Genomic DNA, 19,225 nt, shown 5'->3' with positions numbered 1-19,225 from the left:
CTAATTTCTTTCTATTTTTTTAGTAGCGATGAGGTCTCATTCTTTTTTAGACTAGTCTTGAACTCCTGAGCTCAAAGGATCCACTCATGTCAGCCTCCCAGAGTGCTAGGATTATAGGTGTGAGCCATCACCCACGGCTGTAGTCCCAGCTACTTGAGAGGCTGAGGCAGAAGGATTGCTTGAGCCCAGGAGTTTGAGGTTGCTGTGAGCTAGGCTGATGCCAGGGCACTCTAGCCTGGGCAACAAAGTGAACTCTGTGTCAAAAAAAAAAAAAAAGCATGAGCCTTCCAGTTACTAATTCACAGGGGGATAGTCAATTTGTCCCCAAAGGAGTGAACTGTTATGGCCAAGAGGGCTAAAGAGAGTACCTCTGACCAAGGAACCTCGGGTTCCTGAAAGTTTTGCTATTTAAGGATGTTGTTGGTCTCTTAACCCTCCACAGAAGATTGTGCATGGTAAGGATAGTGTAGTTTTTGAGCAAGGGGTTAATCCTTACAGAATTTTTTTATAATGGTTCCTGTAAAATATGTGCCTCATTCACTGTATTTTGTAGTTCCCTAAAAAAAAAAAAAAATGTGCCTCAATCACTTGATATAAAAGAATTTGAGATGTCCCAGGTTGGAAATACAAAATCAAACAGCCTTTTAGTGACTATAAAGGCTATAGCTTTTTGTCATGGAAGTACCTTAACCCATCCTAAAAATGCACCTATAGGCTGGGCGTGGTGGCTCACGCCTGTAATCCTAGCACTCTGGGAGGCCGAGGCGGGCGGATTGCTCCAGGTCAGGAGTTCAAAACCAGCCTGAGCAAGAGTGAGACCCCGTCTCTACTATAAATAGAAAAGAAATTAATTGGCCAACTAATATATATATAGAAAAAATCAGCCGGACATAGTGGCGCATGCCTGTAGTCCCAGCTACTCGGGAGGCTGAGGCAGAAGGATTGCTTGAGCCCAGGAGTTTGAGGTTGCTGTGAGCTAGGCTGATGCCATGGCACTCACTCTAGCCTGGGCAACAGAGTGAGACTCTGTCTAAAAAAAAAAAAAAAAAAAAAATGCAGCTATAACAATAAAAACATATTCAAATCCCTTGGAGGGTAGAAGCTGGATAGTCCATTTGAAGATGTTCAAAGGGCCTTGTGGTTTTTTTTTTTTTTTTTTTCAAGACAACCTCAAATTCCCCGGCTCAGGCACTCCTCCTGCCTCAGCCTCCCTAGTAGCTGAGACTACAGGTATGTACCGCTATGCCTGGTTAATTTTTCCATATATTTTTAGCTGTCTGGCTAATTTCTTTCTATTTTTAGTGGAGACAGGGTCTCACTCTTGTTCAGGCTGGTCTCGAACTCCTGACCTCAAGTGATCCTCCCATCTCAGCCTCCTAGATAGAGTGCTGGGATTACAGGCGTGAGCCACCATGCCTGGCCAAGGGCCTTGAGGTTTTGGTTCCTGGTCATGTCCCACCTTTACAGTTTTTCTAGGATTATATTGTTGACAGGTGATACATGACCCAAAGACACCCTCAGCTATCTCTCTAAAATTTCTCCATCAATTTTAGACAATAACCAATTTGTCTCTTCCATGGTGTGTAGTTTCATGGAGAAATTTAGCTAATATCCATTCAAAATCATCTGGTGCTACTAAGTAGTTATTTTAGAAGTGCCAGAAATTACCTGAGTGGTGGGTACAATCAGATTTTTTCTATTTACCCTTTTCAAAATCAGGGGCTAAATGTTGACATTTTATAATGGCTTCTTTAATCACTCTAGAGATTTATTTTTTGAGGGTTTAGATGGGATCACAGCCTTGGTTAAAGTGACTTCTTTAGCATAATGGTCTCCTAGAGCATTTCCTTAATCTTCTATATTATCTTTTTTTACATAGGCCTCAAACTTTAAAATAGCCACCTTACAGGGAAGTAGGAGTGCATCTAAAAGTTCCTTAACCTGTCCATTTTTTATGGGTGTTATGGCAGAGATGAGAACCTTTTTTTTTTCTGAATCATCTCAGAGTCATATACTATTCCAAAAGCATACCTTCTAAAAAATAAAAAAAAACAAAAGCATACCTTCTAGTTGTATATATTTTTACTCTCTGGTCTTTGGCTACTTGGCAAGCTCTAGTAAGTGCAATAAGTTTTGCCATCTCAGCTGATTTTACCCCAGAGGACCATATTCTAAAGTAGAGCCTTAAATTAGTGATAGCATATTCTGCTTGGTAACCTCCACTTTCAGTTGTGAGGTATGATCCATCAACAAATGTGAGGTCAGGGTTCTTAATTACAGTCTCTAGTAAATCTGAGCAAGGTACAGAATGTTCTCTGAGGTAAGACAATCATGATATTCCCCATCTTCTGGCAGTGCCAGGATTTAGGATATTGCAGTGGTAAGTAGTAATGAGAAAGTGACAGATCTCATAAGAGATTAAAAGGCTTTTCGAAAAATGTTGTGTTCTCAATCAATGTCTGTACTACATAAGGAACCATGAAGTCAAGTGGGAGCCTAAAACTGTTTAATAGTTCAGCAGAAGCACCGGCAAATTTTACAGGGGCAGCTGCAGCATTAAGACAAGGGAGATAAGTCTTTGCAACTGGGGCCAGGGTAAGGTTATAATAAGTAATGGATTTTTGGTGGTTCCCATGTAATTGAGTTTAAAACCCCAAGAGTTTTTCTAAATCATTCAAACACAGTTTTTCTAATCATTCAATTAGATGAAATGGCTTTTTGATAGAAATGCCTAGGGAAGGAGGCCGACAGGAGTCAAAACTCAACTTACAGTAGGTGTCAGAGTAGCTAATTAAAGCAAAAAAAAAAAAAAAGTTAAGCCTTTAATCACTTATTGCCATGGTAATAAGCAAGAAGCTAAAACTGGAGAAGTGCTGCTCCCCGCCCCCACTCCCACCCAGCTCTATTTCCTCCCATGGAACAGTGCACCACATTAGGGTCATCTCATAGTTAAGGGAGCAGTTTTATGAACCCTGGGTTCTAAGTCAGACAGGGGAGAAGTATCTTCAGTACTTCCCCTTCTTTTTCCCCTCCACTGCCTCCCCTATGGATGCTCAGCAGAGGTTCCTGAAGACAACCTCTGTACAAGGCCCCCAGATAAAGAGCCTAGGAATGAACTGGACTTGCATGCACAGATTGAACCAATTGCAGATCAAAATATTTTAAAAATAAGAACAAAAGTAAGAATACAACAATTAAAATAATATAACTTTTAAAACAATACAGTATAATAACTATTTTCATACCATTTACATTGTATTAGGTATTATAAGTAATCTAGAGATGACAAAGCATAGGGGAGGATGTGCCGTAAGTTATGCAAATACTACACCATTTTGTATAAGAGATTTGAGCATCCCTGGATTTTGTTATTGCTGTGTGTGGGTGTGTGTGTGTGTGTGGGTGTGTGTGCGTGGGCCTGGAACCAATGTCCTGTGGATACTGAGGGACGACTGTATATGAAAGAGTACAACTAGCCAGGGCAGCTGAGTCCTTTACTGCACCTCTCTTCAGAGTCAGCAATGCATTGACTCTGTACCAAGTCTTTCAACAGCTTACTTATTTGGTAGAATATATTGTCCTTTTCCTGGGAGATAAATATGTTGACATTTATATTATCCTGAGTTTTAAATAATTTTCCTTCAGATTCTTTCTTTCTTCCTTTCCTTTCCGTTTTTTGGGGTTTTTTTTTTTTTTGAGACAGAGTCTCACTCTGTTCCCCAAGCTAAAGTGCTGTGGCATCAGCCTAGCTCACAGCAACCTCAAGCTCCTGGGCTCAAGCAATCCTTCTGCCTCAGCCTCCCAAGTAGCTGGGACTATAGGCATGCACCATCATGGCCGGCTAATTTTTTGTCTATATATTTTTAGTTGGCCAATTAATTCATTTCTATTTTCAGCTGAGACAGGCGTCTCACTCTTGCTCAGTCTGGTTTCGAACTCCTAACCTTGAGCCATCCTCCCACCTGGGCCTCCCAGAGTGCTAGGATTACAAGTGTGAACCACCACAGCACCCAGCCAAGACTTTCTTTTTTTTTTTTTTTTTTTTTTTGAGACAGAGTCTCACTTTGTTGCCCAGGCTAGAGTGAGTGCCATGGCATCAGCCTAGCTCACAGCAACCTCAAACTCCTGGGCTCAAGCAATCCTGCTGCCTCAGCCTCCCAAGTAGCTGGGACTACAGGCATGTGCCACCATGCCTGGCTAATTTTTTCTATATGTATTAGTTGGCCAATTAATTTCTTTCTATTTATAGTAGAGACAGGGTCTCACTGTTGCTCAGGCTGGTTTTGAACTCCTGACCTCGAGCAATCCGCCCACCTCGGCCTCCCAGAGTGCTAGGATTACAGGCGTGAGCCACCGCGCCCGGCCCAAGACTTTATTTTTTAGAGCAGTTTTACCTTTACCAGCAGAAGTGAGAACCACAGTTCCCATATACCTCTGGTCTTCATATAGGCAACAGCCTGCCTCACTGTCAACATAGGGCAGCAGAGTGGTACATTTGCTAACAATCAGTGAATGGCTTGGGATGGTGGCTCAGGCCTGCAACCTCAGCATTTTGGGAGGCTGAGAGGGGAGAATTGTTGTTTTTTTTTTTTTTTTTGAGACGGAGTCTCACTTTTGTTGCCCAGGCTAGAGTGAGTGCCATGGCGTCAGCCTAGCTCACAGCAACCTCAAACTCCTGGGCTCAAGCAATCCTCCTGCCTCAGCCTCCTGAGTAGTTGGGACTACAGGCATTTGCCCCCATGCCCGGCTAGTTTTGTTCTATATATATTAGTTGGCCAATTAATTTCTTTCTATTTATAGTAGAGACGGGGTCTCACTCTTCCTCAGGCTGGTTTTGAATTCCTGACCCCGAGCAAACTGCCTGCCTCAGCCTCCCAGAGTGCTAGGATTACAGGTGTGAGCCATCGTACCCAGCCAAGGAGGATTGTTTGAGACCAGGAGTTCAAGGTTACAGTGAGTTAGGATTGTGCCACTGTACTCCAGCCTGGGCAGCAGAACAAGAGCCTGTCTCTTAAAAAAAAAATACAATTGATGAACCTACATTGACACCCCAAATCCATAATTTTTTTTTTTTTTTTTTTGAGACAGAGTCTCACTTTGTTGCCCAGGCTAGAGTGAGCACTGTGGTGTCAGCCTGGCTCATAGCAACCTCAATCTCCTGGGCTCAGCGATCCTACTGCCTCAGCCTCCCAAGTAGCTGGGATTACAGGCATGTGCTACCATGCCCGGCTAATTTTTTGTATATATTTTTTTAGTTGGTCAATTAATTTCTTTCTATTTTTGGTAGAGACGGGTCTCGCTCAGGCTGGTTTCGAACTCCTGACCTTGAGCAATCCGCCCGCCTCGGCCTCCCAAAGTGCTAGGATTACAGGCGTGAGCTACCGCGCCCAGCCCCAAATCCATAATTTACTTTAGGGTTCACTCTTGGTGTTGCACATTCTATGAGTTTTAACAAATGTATAATAACATGTATCCACATATCCTTTTTATGTGTCATTTTCTTATTCTGCCTCTGTGTTTTTGTTTTTTTTGTTTTAGAGACAGGAATATCACTGGGTTGCCCTGTGGCTATTCACAGGCGTGATCATAGTACACTATAGCCTCGAACTCCTGGCTTCAAGCAATCCTCCTGCCTCAACCTCCAGAGTAGCTGCGTAAGCCACTGCACCAGGCTCTGTAAGTGTTTTGGACTTTTTCTTTGTCCTTTAGCATTTTGATGAAGTATCATTGTAATTTTCTTTTAGCCACTAGGTTGGTTGTTGTGTGAAAACACAGACTTTTCATTCTGGGAAATTTCTTGAATTATCTCCTTGGTAATTTTCTCCTCAGCATTTTTTCTGTTCTTATTTTCTGAAATCTCTGTTAATTGATTATTATATTGGATCTTTTGATCTAACAATCCAATTGGAAAGAGAATGTTCTCTCTGTTCTTTCCTTTTTTTTTTTTTTTTTTTTTTTTAGAGACCAGGTCTATATGTTGTCCAGGCTAGATAGCAGTGGCTATTCACAGGCACCTAGTATACTCTTAGCCTCAAGCAATCCTCCCACCTCAGCCTCCCGAGTAGCTCAAACTACAGGCACATGCCACCATACCTACCTTTTTGCATATTTTTTCTTTCCAATTTTATAAATCTCTCTTTTTAGTCTTTGAATATGTTTTTATAATCTGTGGTTCTTATTTCATGAATGTAGTATCTTATCTTTAAAAGATATGAATAAGCCTTTTTTTTGTTGTTGAGACTGGGTCTCACTCTGTAGCCCCAGCTAGAGTACAGTAAGTAGTGTTATCATAGCTCACTGCAACCTCAAACTTTTGGGCTCAGGCGATCCTCCTGCCTCAGCCTCCCAAGTAGTTAGGACTTTAAACACACACACTGCATGCATGGCTCATTTTTAAAATTTTTTATAGAGACAGGGTCTCATTATCGTGCCCAAGCTAGTCTTGAACTCCTGGCCTCAAAGGATTCTCCCGCCTTGGCCCTTCAAAGGGCTGGAATTATAGGACTGTGCCACTGTGCCCAGCCTTATGAATGAGCGTTTGGAAGTTTTCTTCTGTTCATTACATTGTTTTTAATTTCACAGGTTTCTTTTTTTCTGTTTGTTTTGTTTCTTTTATGTTAGAGATTTTCTTGTAATATCTGCTCATTAAATATATTTGTTCCTATTTAAGAGTTGATCTCTAAAAAACTTGATTGACAGCTTTGGGCCATATGTTTAATGTTGTTGACTGACAGTCTTCATTGCAAAATAATCTGTCTCAGAGGTTTGTAAACTTTGGCTGTAGGAAAATCACCTGGAGAGCATAGTAAAACATAGTTTGCTAAAACCAACCATGCTTCCCTTCTCAAGGGTGGGGCCTGGTTCCTAAGGTTTGCTATCACCTAGGAAACTCTTCCTCCCAATGTCAGTAGCAGGGGTGTCACTATGAGAAGTTTTGTTTTGTTTTTTTTTCTTGAATTAATCAATTTCACCTTAGAGAACTTATCCACTTGTCTTACTGGAAGATATAAATCTGTGTCTCAGGATTCAGTGAGTCAGTGGTGACAGTGTGGTTGTATTAATCCTGTTTTCATTATAGCATCCTGCTTTATTTATTTTTTTGAGATAGAGTCTCACTTTGTTGCCCAGGCTAGAGTGAGTGCCATGGTGTCAGCCTGGCTCACAGCAACCTCAATCTCCTGGACTCAAGCGATCCTACTGCCACAGCCTCCTGAGTAGCTAGGACTACAGGTGTGCACCACCATGCCCGGCTAATTTTTTGTATATATATTTTTAGTTGGTCAATTAATTTCTTTCTATTTTTGGTAGAGATGGGGTCTCACTCAGGCTGGTTTCAAACTCCTGACCTCGAGCAATCCACCTGCCTCGGCCTCACAGAGTGCTAGGATTACAGGCGTGAGCCACCGCGCCCATTCTGCATCATGCCTTTTTTTTTTTGAGACAGAGTCTTGCTTTGTTGCCCAGGCTAGAGTGAGTGCCATGGCGTCAGCCTAGCTCACAGCAACCTCAGACTCCTGGGCTCAAGCAATCCTTCTGCCTCAGCCTCCTGAGTAGCTGGGACTACAGGCATGCACCACCACGCCCGGCTAATTTTTCCTATATGTATTAGTTGGCCAATTAATTTCTTTCTATTTATAGTAGAGACAGGGTCTCGCTCTTGCTCAGGCTGGTTTCGAACTCCTGACCTTGAGCAATCCGCCTGCCTCGGCCTCCAGAGTGCTAGGCATCCTGCTTTTTTTAAATTTTATTTTTTATATTTTTCTTGTGTATTTTTCAGAGAACAGACTTTTGAAGCATCCTGCTTTTACAGCATCAGTTGGCCCAGAGTCTAGGATTTTTCTGGCTCTTCCTATCTTTTCCAGATAGGTTGTCTATCAGGATGAGGACAGAATTGTTGGGGAGAGGTCTTTCTACCTCTTATATAGATTTTCACCTAATTATTCTCCTACCTTTTCCCCCATTTTCAGAGGTACTTGATACCTCTCATTTCTGAGGCAGATTGGGTTTCTATAGAACAGTCTTCTTCAAGGCTTACATTTCATCTGTCTCTGGTCTTAATGAAATACTACTTTCATCTGTTTCTAATTTCCAATATTTTATTGCTGCCTTATTCCTGCCCATTCTTTATCCTTGTGCATTTATGTATTTTGAAAATATATTTACTGGCAGTTCATTTCTCCATCATCCAGGAAGGACATGTTGAGGTTGGCATACCCATCAAGGACAGTAACTACCATGGCTTCCAAGTGCTTTGACGAAACCTCAGATGCATGACCTCCTGGGCAGGTGTCTACGGTTTCATATTGTTGGAGCATTCATTGTATCCCTAGGGGTTGCAGCTTTGTATAAGTTTGGTGTGTCTGAACCAAGAAAGAAGGCATATGCATATGCATTTCTACAGAAATTATGATTCTATGAAAGATTTTGAGGAGATGAGGACAGCTGGCATCTTTCAGATACAAAGTGATTTTGGAATATAAAAGAATTTCTTGGCCGGGCGCTGTGGCTCACGCCTGTAATCCTAGCTCTTGGGAGGCCGAGGCGGGCGGATTGCTCAAGGTCAGGAGTTCAAAACCAGCCTGAGCAAGAGCGAGACCCCGTCTCTACTATAAATAGAAAGAAATTAATTGGCCAACTGATATATATATAAAAAATTAGCCGGGCATGGTGGCACATGCCTGTAGTCCCAGCTACTCGGGAGGCTGAGGCAGGAGGATCGCTTGAGCCCAGGAGTTTGAGGTTGCTGTGAGCTAGGCTGACGCCATGGCACTCACTCTAGCCTGGGCAACAAAGTGAGACTCTGTCTCAAAAAAAAAAAAAATAGAATTTCTTGGCAGGCACGTGGCTCACACCTGTAATCCTAGCACTCTAGGAGGCCGAGGCAGGAAGATCACTTGAGGTCAGAAGTTGGAGACCAGCCTGAGCAAGAGCCAGACCCTGTCTCTACTAAAAATAGGAAAAAATTAGCTTTGTGCCTATAGTCCCAGCTACTCAGGAGGCTGAGGCAGGAGGATGTCTTGAGCCAAAAAAAAAAAATTTCTTTAGGTTGATTTACATAGAAGTATGTGACTGACCTGTGTTCCTGAGCTATGAATATGTGGGCTGAGGAATAGTTTCTCTTGATAAATGAACAATTAACAAATATTTAAAAAAAATCTTTACTGTCATTTTAGAGGGGTTTTGGCAGGATGCCTGAAAACTGCTGTGTGTTTCAATCTGCCATTTTTTGAGGCTTTTCATTTTTAACAACATTTTTTTTTTATATATATATTTTTTTTTATTTCATCTTTCTTTCTTCCCGTTTAAGAAGTTTGAGGATTTAACAACATTTTTAATCTTCCTTCATACATGATAGTTTGGATATAGAATATAAGGTTTAAATAATATTTTATGTATAAAACTAATAATTTATGTCCAAATTTGCATTCTAAAGTCTTATGTTAAATGCTTTCAGTTTTTAAAAATCTGAGGAAATAAATGGGCCATGAAGTCAAACACATCTCCATAGAAAAAGACCAACTACCCACCTTTGTTTCACCAGAGTGAAACAAAGCATAAGTAACTTACACAAATGGAATTTTAAATAGCTGAAAATTTGTATTTCATCAAGAGCTGATAGTTAAAGAAAGAAAAGCCTTACAAAGACTTAACCAGCTCCCACAATGGTGTCAAGTCAAACCCTGATATGAAAGGGGAAATACCTGTTATTATTAGCAGATGATATGATTGTTAAAGAGAAATTTTAAAAACGATTGCAGCTAATGAAAGAGCATACCAAGTTTACTAGATAAAAGAACATACAAAAATCAATAGTGCACTAGTAGGCAGCAATAAACAGAAAATATAATAATTTAAAATCCCATTAAAATAATAAGTAAAAAATATAAAGTATCTAGGTTGGGTGTGGTGGCTCATGCCTGTAATCCTGATACTCTGGGAGGCCAAGGCAGGAGGATCACTTGAGGTCAGGAGTTAGAGACCAGCCTGAATGAGAGTGAGACCCCATCTCTACTAAAATAGAAAAAATTAGCCAGGCGTGGTGGCAAGTGTAGTCTTAGCTACTTGGGAGGCTGAGGCAGGAGGATCACTTGAGCCCAGGAGTTTAAGGTTGCAGGGAGCTATGATTACACCACTGCACTCTAGCCTGGGTAATAGAGTGAGATCCTGTCTCAAAAAAAAAAAAAAAAGATCTCAGTTGAGTGTGATAAGTGGATCTTATTTAAATCTGGACTGTAAAATTTGAACAGAGCCTAGGTATGATATATTAATGGGCTGCTGTTATAATGGCATTAAAGTCATGGTTGATTGACACATAAAACTAATCAAAGAAGGCCGGGCGTGGTGGCTCACGCCTGTAATCCTAGCACTCTGGGAGGCCGAGGCGGGCGGATTGTTCGAGGTCAGGAGTTCGAAACCAGCCTGAGCAAGAGCGAGACCCCGTCTCTACTATAAATAGAAACAAATTAATTGGCCAACTAATATATATACAAAAAATTAGCTGGGCATGGTGGCGCATGCCTGTAGTCCCAGCTACTTGGGAGGCTGAGGCAGCAGGATTGCTTGAGCCCAGGAGTTTGAGGTTGCTGTGAGCTAGGCTGAAGCCACGTCACTCACTCTAGCCTGGGCAACAAAACGAGACTGTGTCTCAAAAAAAAAAAAAAAAACTAATCAAAGAAAGAAAAGAGAAAAAAATAAAGTTATGATTGAAAAGTTTCTATATCTGTTAAGAGATACATAGCAAGGTAAAGAATGTCTAGGACTAGGCTGGACGCAGTGGCTCACGCCTGTAATCCTAGCTCTCTGGGAGGCCGAGGCGGGCGGATTGTTTGAGCTCAGGAGTTCAAAACCAACCTGAGCAAGATCGAGACCCCGTCTCTACTATAAATAGAAAGAAATTAATTGGCCAACTAATATATATAGAAAAAATTAGCCGGGCATGGTGGCACATGCCTGTAGTCCCAGCTACTCGGGAGGCTGAGGCAGAAGGATTGCTTGAGCCCAGGAGATTGAGGTTGCTGTGAGCTAGGTTGATGCCACGGCACTCACTCTAGTCTGGGCAACAAAGTGAGACTCTGTCTCAAAAAAAAAAGAATGTCTAGGACTTATGTAAAATACTCCATTAAATAAAATAAAAAGTAGGGGATTAGATGAAAAAAGATTGGAAAAACATTGATAATAGTTGAAATTGGGTTATGGGTACATGGAGAAAATTCTTCTAGTTTCTGTACTTTTGTGAATTTTGAAAATTTTCTGTAATGAGTGTTTTTAAAACTCTGACAGTGGTTTTCATGGAATTTTATATACTGAGCTTAAAAATCATGTACGAGCCAAGGGTGGAGCAGTGATTCATGCCTGTCATCCCAGCACTTTGGGAGGCCAAAGTGGGAGGATCCCTTTCACCCAGGAATTTGACGTTGCAGTGAGCTATGACATTACCACTGCACTTGAGCCTGGATGATGCAGTGAGACCCTGTCTCCTAGAAAAAAACCACAAACCATATACATATATATGTATACACACACACAAATAGACTAAAGTATTATAACAAAAAAGCTAAAATAAGATCCCTGCATTTATTACAACTTGGCCTATGCCTGCTATAGCCCTAAAAACCAATAAAGGAAAGGCATGGCATTTTCAAAGTCATGGTCCCAATTGGCACTCTATATAGAAAAACAATAAAATTAGAATCCTACCTTACACCACAAAAAATGGAAAATTCTAGAAAAAGAACAAAACATGAAAAGCTCAACTTATATCTTTTAGCAGAAAATATAGAATATCTTTATTACCGCAGCAGAGAATGATTTCTTAAGACACAAAAAGCAGACTGTAAAGGAAAACATTAGTGGATTTGACTGTTTTTAAAATAACGTCTTCTATAGGACTAAAACATCATTAAAAAGATAAGAAAGGCAGAAAGCAGAATAGGAGAAATTATTTTCATTACATATAAACTAATAAACAATATCCAGAATTCATGAAAAACTGAAAGTTAACTGGAAAAATACAGAGAATACAATAGAATACAATTTTTTAAAAGTGAGCAAAGGATAATGAGCAGTACATTCATATAACAGGAAAGCAAATTACAAATGGGTATGTATAGTATAACACAACTGTAAGATTTTAAAACATGTAAAAGAATACTATAGGTCTTTATGGGTGCAAACATACGTAGCTCAAAAACATGAACAAGAACAATACATAATATGGAAGTAGAAAATTAAAAATTGGTTTCTTTGATTTAACCTTAGACAAAATTATAAGAACTAGGTCACAAGTCACAATGATACTATTCAGAAACCTTGAGAATTGTGAATCCTTAGTCTCCAGTGACCTCTGTCCAATGACATTATTATTATTTACATCCTTACTCTCCTTGAACTCTGCTTCATGTTTTTCTTTGTTTTCTTTTTTCTCTTCTTTCATTTCCTTCTTTTCTTTCTGATACAGGGTCTCACTCTGTTGTTCAGGGCTGCTAGAGTGCAGTGGCTTCATAATAGCTCACTGAAACTTCAAACTCCTGGGCTCAAGTGATCCTCCTGCCTCAGCCTCCTGAGTAGCTGGGAGGCATATGCCACATGCCTGACTAATATTTTTTAAATTATTTTTTGTAGAGATAGGATCCTGCCATGTTGCTCAGACTGATCTTGAACTTCTGGCCTCAAGTGATCCTCTCTCTTCTGCATCCCAAAGTGCTGGGATTACAGGAGGATTCTCTTTTCTGTGTTGGTTTTTGAGTATTCCTCTTTTTGTTCTCTTCTTTCCTCTATTACTAGTCCTGACTTCTCCACTGCTTTCCTTTGAAAGCTTGGTGTTCTGAAGCTCCCATCCCTTAGCTCTCTTGTTTCCCTACACATTTGTTCCCTAGGGATATTATGAACTCCCAGATTTGACCTATCACATATAATAAATTACAGTCTCAACCCTCGGTACCCATTGGGGTTTGGTTGCAGGAAAAACAAAATCCTGAGATGTTCAAGTCCCTTAGATAAAAAGTCATAGTATTTGCATATAACCATAGTATTTGCATATAACCTGTTTGCATATAACCTCTCATATACTTTAAATCATCTTTAGATTATTTGTAATACCTAATACAATGTAAATTGCTATGTAAATTGTTGTTATACCATATTGCGTAGGGAATGATGACAAGGAAAAATCTGTGCAAGTTCAGTACAGATCCGACCATTTTCTCCCCTGGAATGTACTGTTGAATCCACAGATACCAAAGGCTGACTATATTTATTTAATTTATTTTTTGTGGTGGGGGATAGGGTCTCTGTGGCCTGGGCTAGAGTGCAGTAGTTATCATAGCTAACTGCAACCTCAAACTCCTAGGCTCAAGTGAACATCCTGCCTCAGCTTCCACAGTAGCTGAGACTACAGGTGTGCTCCACTACACCCGCCTAATTTTTCTATTTTTTGTAGAGACAGGGTCTTGCTCTTGCTCAGATTGGTCTGAACTCCTGACCTCAAGCCATCCTCCCTTATCAGCCTCCCAAAGTGCTGAGATTACAGGCATGAGCCACTGTTCCTGGCTGAAAATTGTTGAACGAATGATTAAAAAAAGAAAATGCTTAAAAATGGGGAACAAGTATTTGAATCACATAATACATGTAATACAGTACATTGTGTTAAAAATAATAAAATAAACTGAATGGAATGACCCAGAAGAATTCACTTTGATCTATTGTTGCGTGAAAAGAACAAGTTTAGAATTTGAACAGCATGACCCCAGTTTTATATTGAGTACTCAACAGTCACTCGTGCCTACGGGCTCTGGTACTTACTGGACAGCGTAGATGTCTGGGGACGCCAGAGCAAGGGAGAAACGTGACAAGGGAGTGGAGTCAAGGGCTAGGTTGTCTGAGTGTGGGGCAGAGCTTGCCTTAGCAAGGAACAGCCGGTTCCGGGAGCGCAGGATTAGCTTCGTAGGTGCGAAGTCCAAGCACTCACACCTAGGCAGCCCATGCTACCTGCCCCTGCCCCCGGGCTCTACAAGCTTTGGCTTCTGAGCCTTGCGAGCACAGGACTGCATCTCATCGCGGCCATCTCTGCGCTTTCAGAGACTGTCCCACCCAGGTCGAGTTAGGACCGAACTAATGGGGACGTGAAAACCCTTTGTAAACTTTGGGGCTGGATTGTTCTTTCTTTTTTTTCTTTGCCGGGACTGGAGCCCCTCCGAGTCAGTTCTGACTCCGAGACCAGCGGCCCGCGCCGCCGCTTGCGCCCGCCGCGCCTCCTTTCGCGGCCGCTCCGCCATCTCCCTACTAACAGCCACTTTTCAAGTAGGGATCCTTGACGACCTAGCAGTGTGCTGAGATTCTTCACCTGCTCGCTAAACGCTTCGTCCATCCACTAGCTAACTGCGGAGGGTGTGCCGGGACGGACGGAGGCGGTGCGCCCTCGGGCTGTGGAATTGGATGGCCCCGCCTGGTCGGGTCCTGGAGGCCGGTGAGCGACTAGGGGTGGGGCTCTCCGAGTTCCGAAATTCCGCGGTAGGCTTTTTTCAGGACTTTGTTGCGCTCACCCTTGGCGAACTGGGCTTTGGTTGCTCACTCAGGCCTGAGCGTGTCTGACTTTAATCCACGTCTGCACTTCAACGCAGAAACCAATCCACCGAAATGGATTTTGGTGATGCCCACCTGAGAATCTTACTGCTCCCTCCTCAGCCCAGCTGGCGCCCCGCCGCCAAATTTTCCTCTTATCCCCAAGTCATTCTTGTACACAGACAGGCAGGTCTGAGCAATCAAGAAAAGTGACCGGAACTTGGTTCGTGCTAGACGTGAACTCTCCCTTGAATCCGGTTGAGATCACGGTCCAAAGATTGCTGCTAAGAAACTTTGTTCTCTAAAATTACAGACTATCAGAAACTTTGCTGTTGAATTTATATATTAGTAACAACAAAACATCCCATTTTTTTTTTTTTCCTAGAGGACCTAAGGCACTTTGTTACAGAGAAGCAGAAACAGCTCAGTTGCAAAGTTTCAGATAAGCTGGAGCTCCCTGCGTGGGGGTAGGACTAAGCAAGTACCTGTGCTGTGGCCCTTGTGGGGACCCATACTCACATTTCCGTATTCGGCCAGGTCACAGCACCGGTACTTACACAGTACAATCCCCACCCAGAGTCTGGAGCCCCCAGAGGTCCTTCCTAACCTCAGGAAGGAGTTGGGTTTTTCTGTATATAAGTGCCTGATAGAGCAAAAGGCAGGGGCAGAACTAATTCACTCTCTCTGAGCTGGTACATCTCCTGCTCTTGGAATTGGGAGCTCTTGGTTCTCCAGCCTTGGGACTCAGATTGGATTACACCATTGGCTTTCCTGGCTCTCCAGCTTGCGGAGGGCAGCTCCTCGTGGGCTTTGCCCTCTCTTTCCGGGAGTCTGAAGCTCCCTGGGGTCCAGAATTTGTTTATTGTAGGATCTCGGTCAGTTGCTGAAAATGCGGCGGGCAGAGCGGCCCTTTTGTTCCGGAGTTGGGAGCGCGGCTGCAGGGGCGGCACGGGGGGGGGGAGGGGGGCGGCCCAGAACCGGGCAAGGTGCCAGCCGGTGACTGTATGTGGGCCGCTGGGTGCAGCTGGAGAGAGTTTGAGAAGGCCTGGCAGACGACAGACCCATCGAAACACTCACCAAAGATCTTTTCCATCTGTTCTACGGGGTAGGTCAAACACCACTGGGTTTTCCAGGTGCTCCTCTTGGGAAGAATGTGCAAATCGATGCGTCCGGGGCTTGTGAGCACCGTTAAATCTTCCCCCGCCCTTCTCAAGAGAGGTCGCAGGCATTTCTTGGTCAAAGTGGGATGCCTTAGCCCGCTCGAACCTGGAAAGACCTCTAAGTAGCTCCAGGCGCATTTTAGGCCCCTCAGGCGTGGGCAGTTTTCCCGGGCTTCCCCAGTGCGCAGGCCAGACCCCCGGCGGGCGAGCCAAGGCATCTGCACTTTCGCCGGCGCTTGATGCTCGAAGGCGAAGGCTTCGCCAAGGCGACGCAGCGTGCGCAGCGACCCTGAAGAGCCGTCCTGAGAGCGCAGATCCTGGCGACAAAGACGGGCGTGAGCAGCCGGAGACAGTCCTGTGGAAAGTCGGGGCAGCTTGCGAATTCTTCGTTTCCCTCAGCCCACGGAAGCCAGAAAAGCACTCCCAACCTTGACTAATGTGAAACTGCGCTCATACTCTCTCTTTTGGATCTCAGAGAGCTAAATGATCAACTCATTCTGTGCACGCTTGCTGAGATACTGAGACAGGGCGGAATTTTTTTGTTTTGTTTTCTAAGACAGAGTAAGCCCTGGATAGAGTGCAGTGCCGGCATCATAGCTCACTGCAACCTCAAACTGCTGGGCTCAAGCGATCCTCCTGCCTCAGCCTCCCAAGTAGCTGGGACTACAGACGTGCGCCACCATGCCCAGCTAATTTTTTTTCTATTTTGAGTAGAGACAGGATCTTGCTCTTGCTCAGGCAGGTCTCAGAACTCCGGAGCTCAACCGATCAGTCCGCCTCTGCCTCCCAGAGTGCTAGGATTACAGGCATAAACCACTACGCCCAGCTGAGGGCAAATTCTTTAAGCCTAACAATCGCAAGCATATTTTATTCCTTTAGAGAGTGCATTTTTTTTCTCTTGCAATTTTATTTGTATCAGAGTACAAAGAATCATGAAGAGGCCAAGGCGGGCGGATTGCTCGAGGTCAGGAGTTCGAAACCAGCCTGAGCAAGAACGAGACCTCGTCTCTACTATAAATAGAAAGAAATTAATTGGCCAACTAATACATATAGAAAAAATTAGCCGGGCATGGTGGCCCATGCCTGTAGTCCCAGCTACTTGGGAGGCTGAGGCAGCAGGATTGCTTGAGCCCAGGAGTTTGAGGTTGCTGTGAGCTAGGCTGATGCCATGGCACTCACTCTAGCCTGGGCAACAAAGTGAGACTGTCTCAAAAAAAAAAAATCATGAAATACAAAATTCATCGAATATGTCCAACTCCTTACCTGGCTACTCTAAAATAGGCGTTTTTTTTTTATTTTTATTTATTTATTTTCTTTTTTTATTTTTTGAGACAAAATGACACGACAGAAAATACCCAGCTTTTGCATCATATCTACCTGTGTTCCCAAGTGCAGGTCTTCTCAGACCTCAGTTTCTTCATCGATATAATGGGGATATCCACACCCACATCACAGTTTTCTAAGAATTAAATAAGAAGAGAGCCTGGCAGGTTGTAAGTGTTCAACATAATGATAGTGCCACCCACTCTGGTCCAGGTGGTAAATTAAACCTCATGGGGCGTACTTTCCAAAATCAGGCTTCCCACTGAGCTCACATGGGTGCCTGCCTAAACTCAAGTGGAAGTTGCACATTCCCCAGCTCTGAGAGCCAAGAGCGCGCTATTTGCTGCCCCCTTGTGGGAAAGTGGCTCCTTGCCTAGCAGGGTCGGAGGAATAAGTTCGAAGGCGGCGGGACCCTCCCTCTTCCACCCCAGCCAAGTCAACAGGGGGTGGCGGGAGCGGGGGCGCAGGGAGGGGTCTCGCCCGGGAATCCCGCTACTGTGCAAATGCAAGGGAGACTGCGTCCGGCGCCTTGCAGTCCAGGGGGAGTTGTGCGGAGAAGGCGGGTCACTCGGCTCCCTAGTCAGTTCGGACGCGGGAGCTTTGAGGAAGGCAGAGAATCAGAAAAAGCCGCCCAGTAGGCAGAGGAGAAAGGCCGGTTGCCTTCCGAGATTAAGAGGGTAAAGCGAGAACAGTCCCCTTCTGGTCAGGAACTGGTGGTCAGCCCCTTTCAGACCACACCTGAGGCAAAAATGCATACGAGTGGAAATCTTTCTGCCTGTAGACAAAAAGCCTAAAGGAACCCTCAGGTCAAAATCGGGCTGGAACTTCGCCCTTCTAAGACTATCCTTTTCTGTGACTGGAGGGGAAAAGTGGGAGGTAGATCGGACCTAAAATCCCCACATTCATACCTAGTTTCTGCTTGCCTAGTGAATGCCCTTCTAAACCCTAATTCCTTCGCTTTTTATCCCAAAAGACTTATCTTCTAGGAAATAATACATTTTGCTCTATTTTATGAAAAAGTCAAAATACACAAAAGTACAAGGAATCTGAAATCACCATTGTTTTTTTTCTTTTTTTTAATTACACTACATCAACAGTGTCGTTTTTTTTTAATTACCGGTTTAGATATGCCTTTCCTCACCACCCCTAACAACTTGAGAAAGAATCAGTGTCATTTGCTAATCATCTGCGCAAACTCAAGGAATCAGCTGATCCAATTAAAAACAAAACAGCCAGGGCGGGCGGGGTGGCTCACACCTGTAATCCTAGCCCTTTGGGTGGGCAAGGAGGGAGGATCGCTTGAGGCCAGGAGTTTGAGGTTGCCTCGCTATGATAAGGCCACTGCACTCCAGCCTGGGTAACAGAGCGAGACCCTTTCTCAAAAATAAATAAATAAATGAAAAGTTTGAGACACTAAAGTCTTAGAAAAGTTTTCTAAGGAGACTATTTTAAAGAACAATTTTAGGTTAACAGCAAAACTGAGCAGGAAAGTAGTTATCCTTTGGCATTGGAGGTGAGGGGTATATTGGTTCCAGGACCCACCGGAATGCTCAAGTTCCTTACATAAAATAATATAGTATTTGCATACAACCTATGCAGATCTTCCCATATGCTTTAAATCATCTATAGATTGCTTACAATACCTAAGACAATGTAAATGATATGTGAGTAGTTGTTCTATTGTATCACTTACTTTGGCTCTTCTGTTTGCTATTTTGAAGTCTGATTTATTTGTTACTAAAAAAAAAAGTTTATTTTTGAGTGGACTCAGAACTAGAAGCTCTCAGAGAGGACAGCCAGCCTGTGTCTCTTGTCAGTTTGTTTCTGGCATTTGTGGCCTCCTTCATTCTCTTGGCCAAAAGTTTATCATATTCTGTGGCCTCTTTGTTTTTTTTCTTGGTAAACTGTTTCTTAAGAGCAATACTCCAGGCGTTTGTGTTGCAGGACGTAGGGAGGAATAAGACTCTGAATCTTGGGTGGCTTTGGTCCTAGATGTCTTACCTTTGTTTAAGGGCTTTCTTAAAACATTTTAGCAGACATTCTCTTCTTTAGAGATTAAACAGTTTGTGTATTCTGCTAGTTCTTTTGGGCCCTACATGACAAGGCACCATAGTTTCCTTTTTAATTTTTTTTGCTTTGAGGATTACTTACAACTCTTTTTAAATTTAATTTTATTTATTTAT

The 19,225-nt window shown here is 43.0% G+C and overlaps 1 protein-coding gene across 1 annotated transcript in view; it reads left to right on the top strand.

Moving 5' to 3' along the window:
- The first annotated feature begins 5,600 nt into the window (after window positions 1-5,600).
- DDX43 (DEAD-box helicase 43) overlaps window positions 5,601-19,225 on the top strand; it is a 34,398-nt gene continuing 20,773 nt past the window's right edge. Inside the window, exon 1 of the mRNA XM_012788769.2 lies at window positions 5,601-5,676. The gene's annotated coding sequence lies outside the window, so the exon portion shown is untranslated. The remainder of the gene's footprint in view (window positions 5,677-19,225) is intronic.

The sequence above is a fragment of the Microcebus murinus genome, chromosome 5 (genome assembly GCF_040939455.1).
Source record: "Microcebus murinus isolate Inina chromosome 5, M.murinus_Inina_mat1.0, whole genome shotgun sequence".
In the NCBI taxonomy this organism is placed as follows: domain Eukaryota; kingdom Metazoa; phylum Chordata; class Mammalia; order Primates; family Cheirogaleidae; genus Microcebus; species Microcebus murinus.
This window is presented reverse-complemented; position numbering and strand designations above follow the sequence as displayed.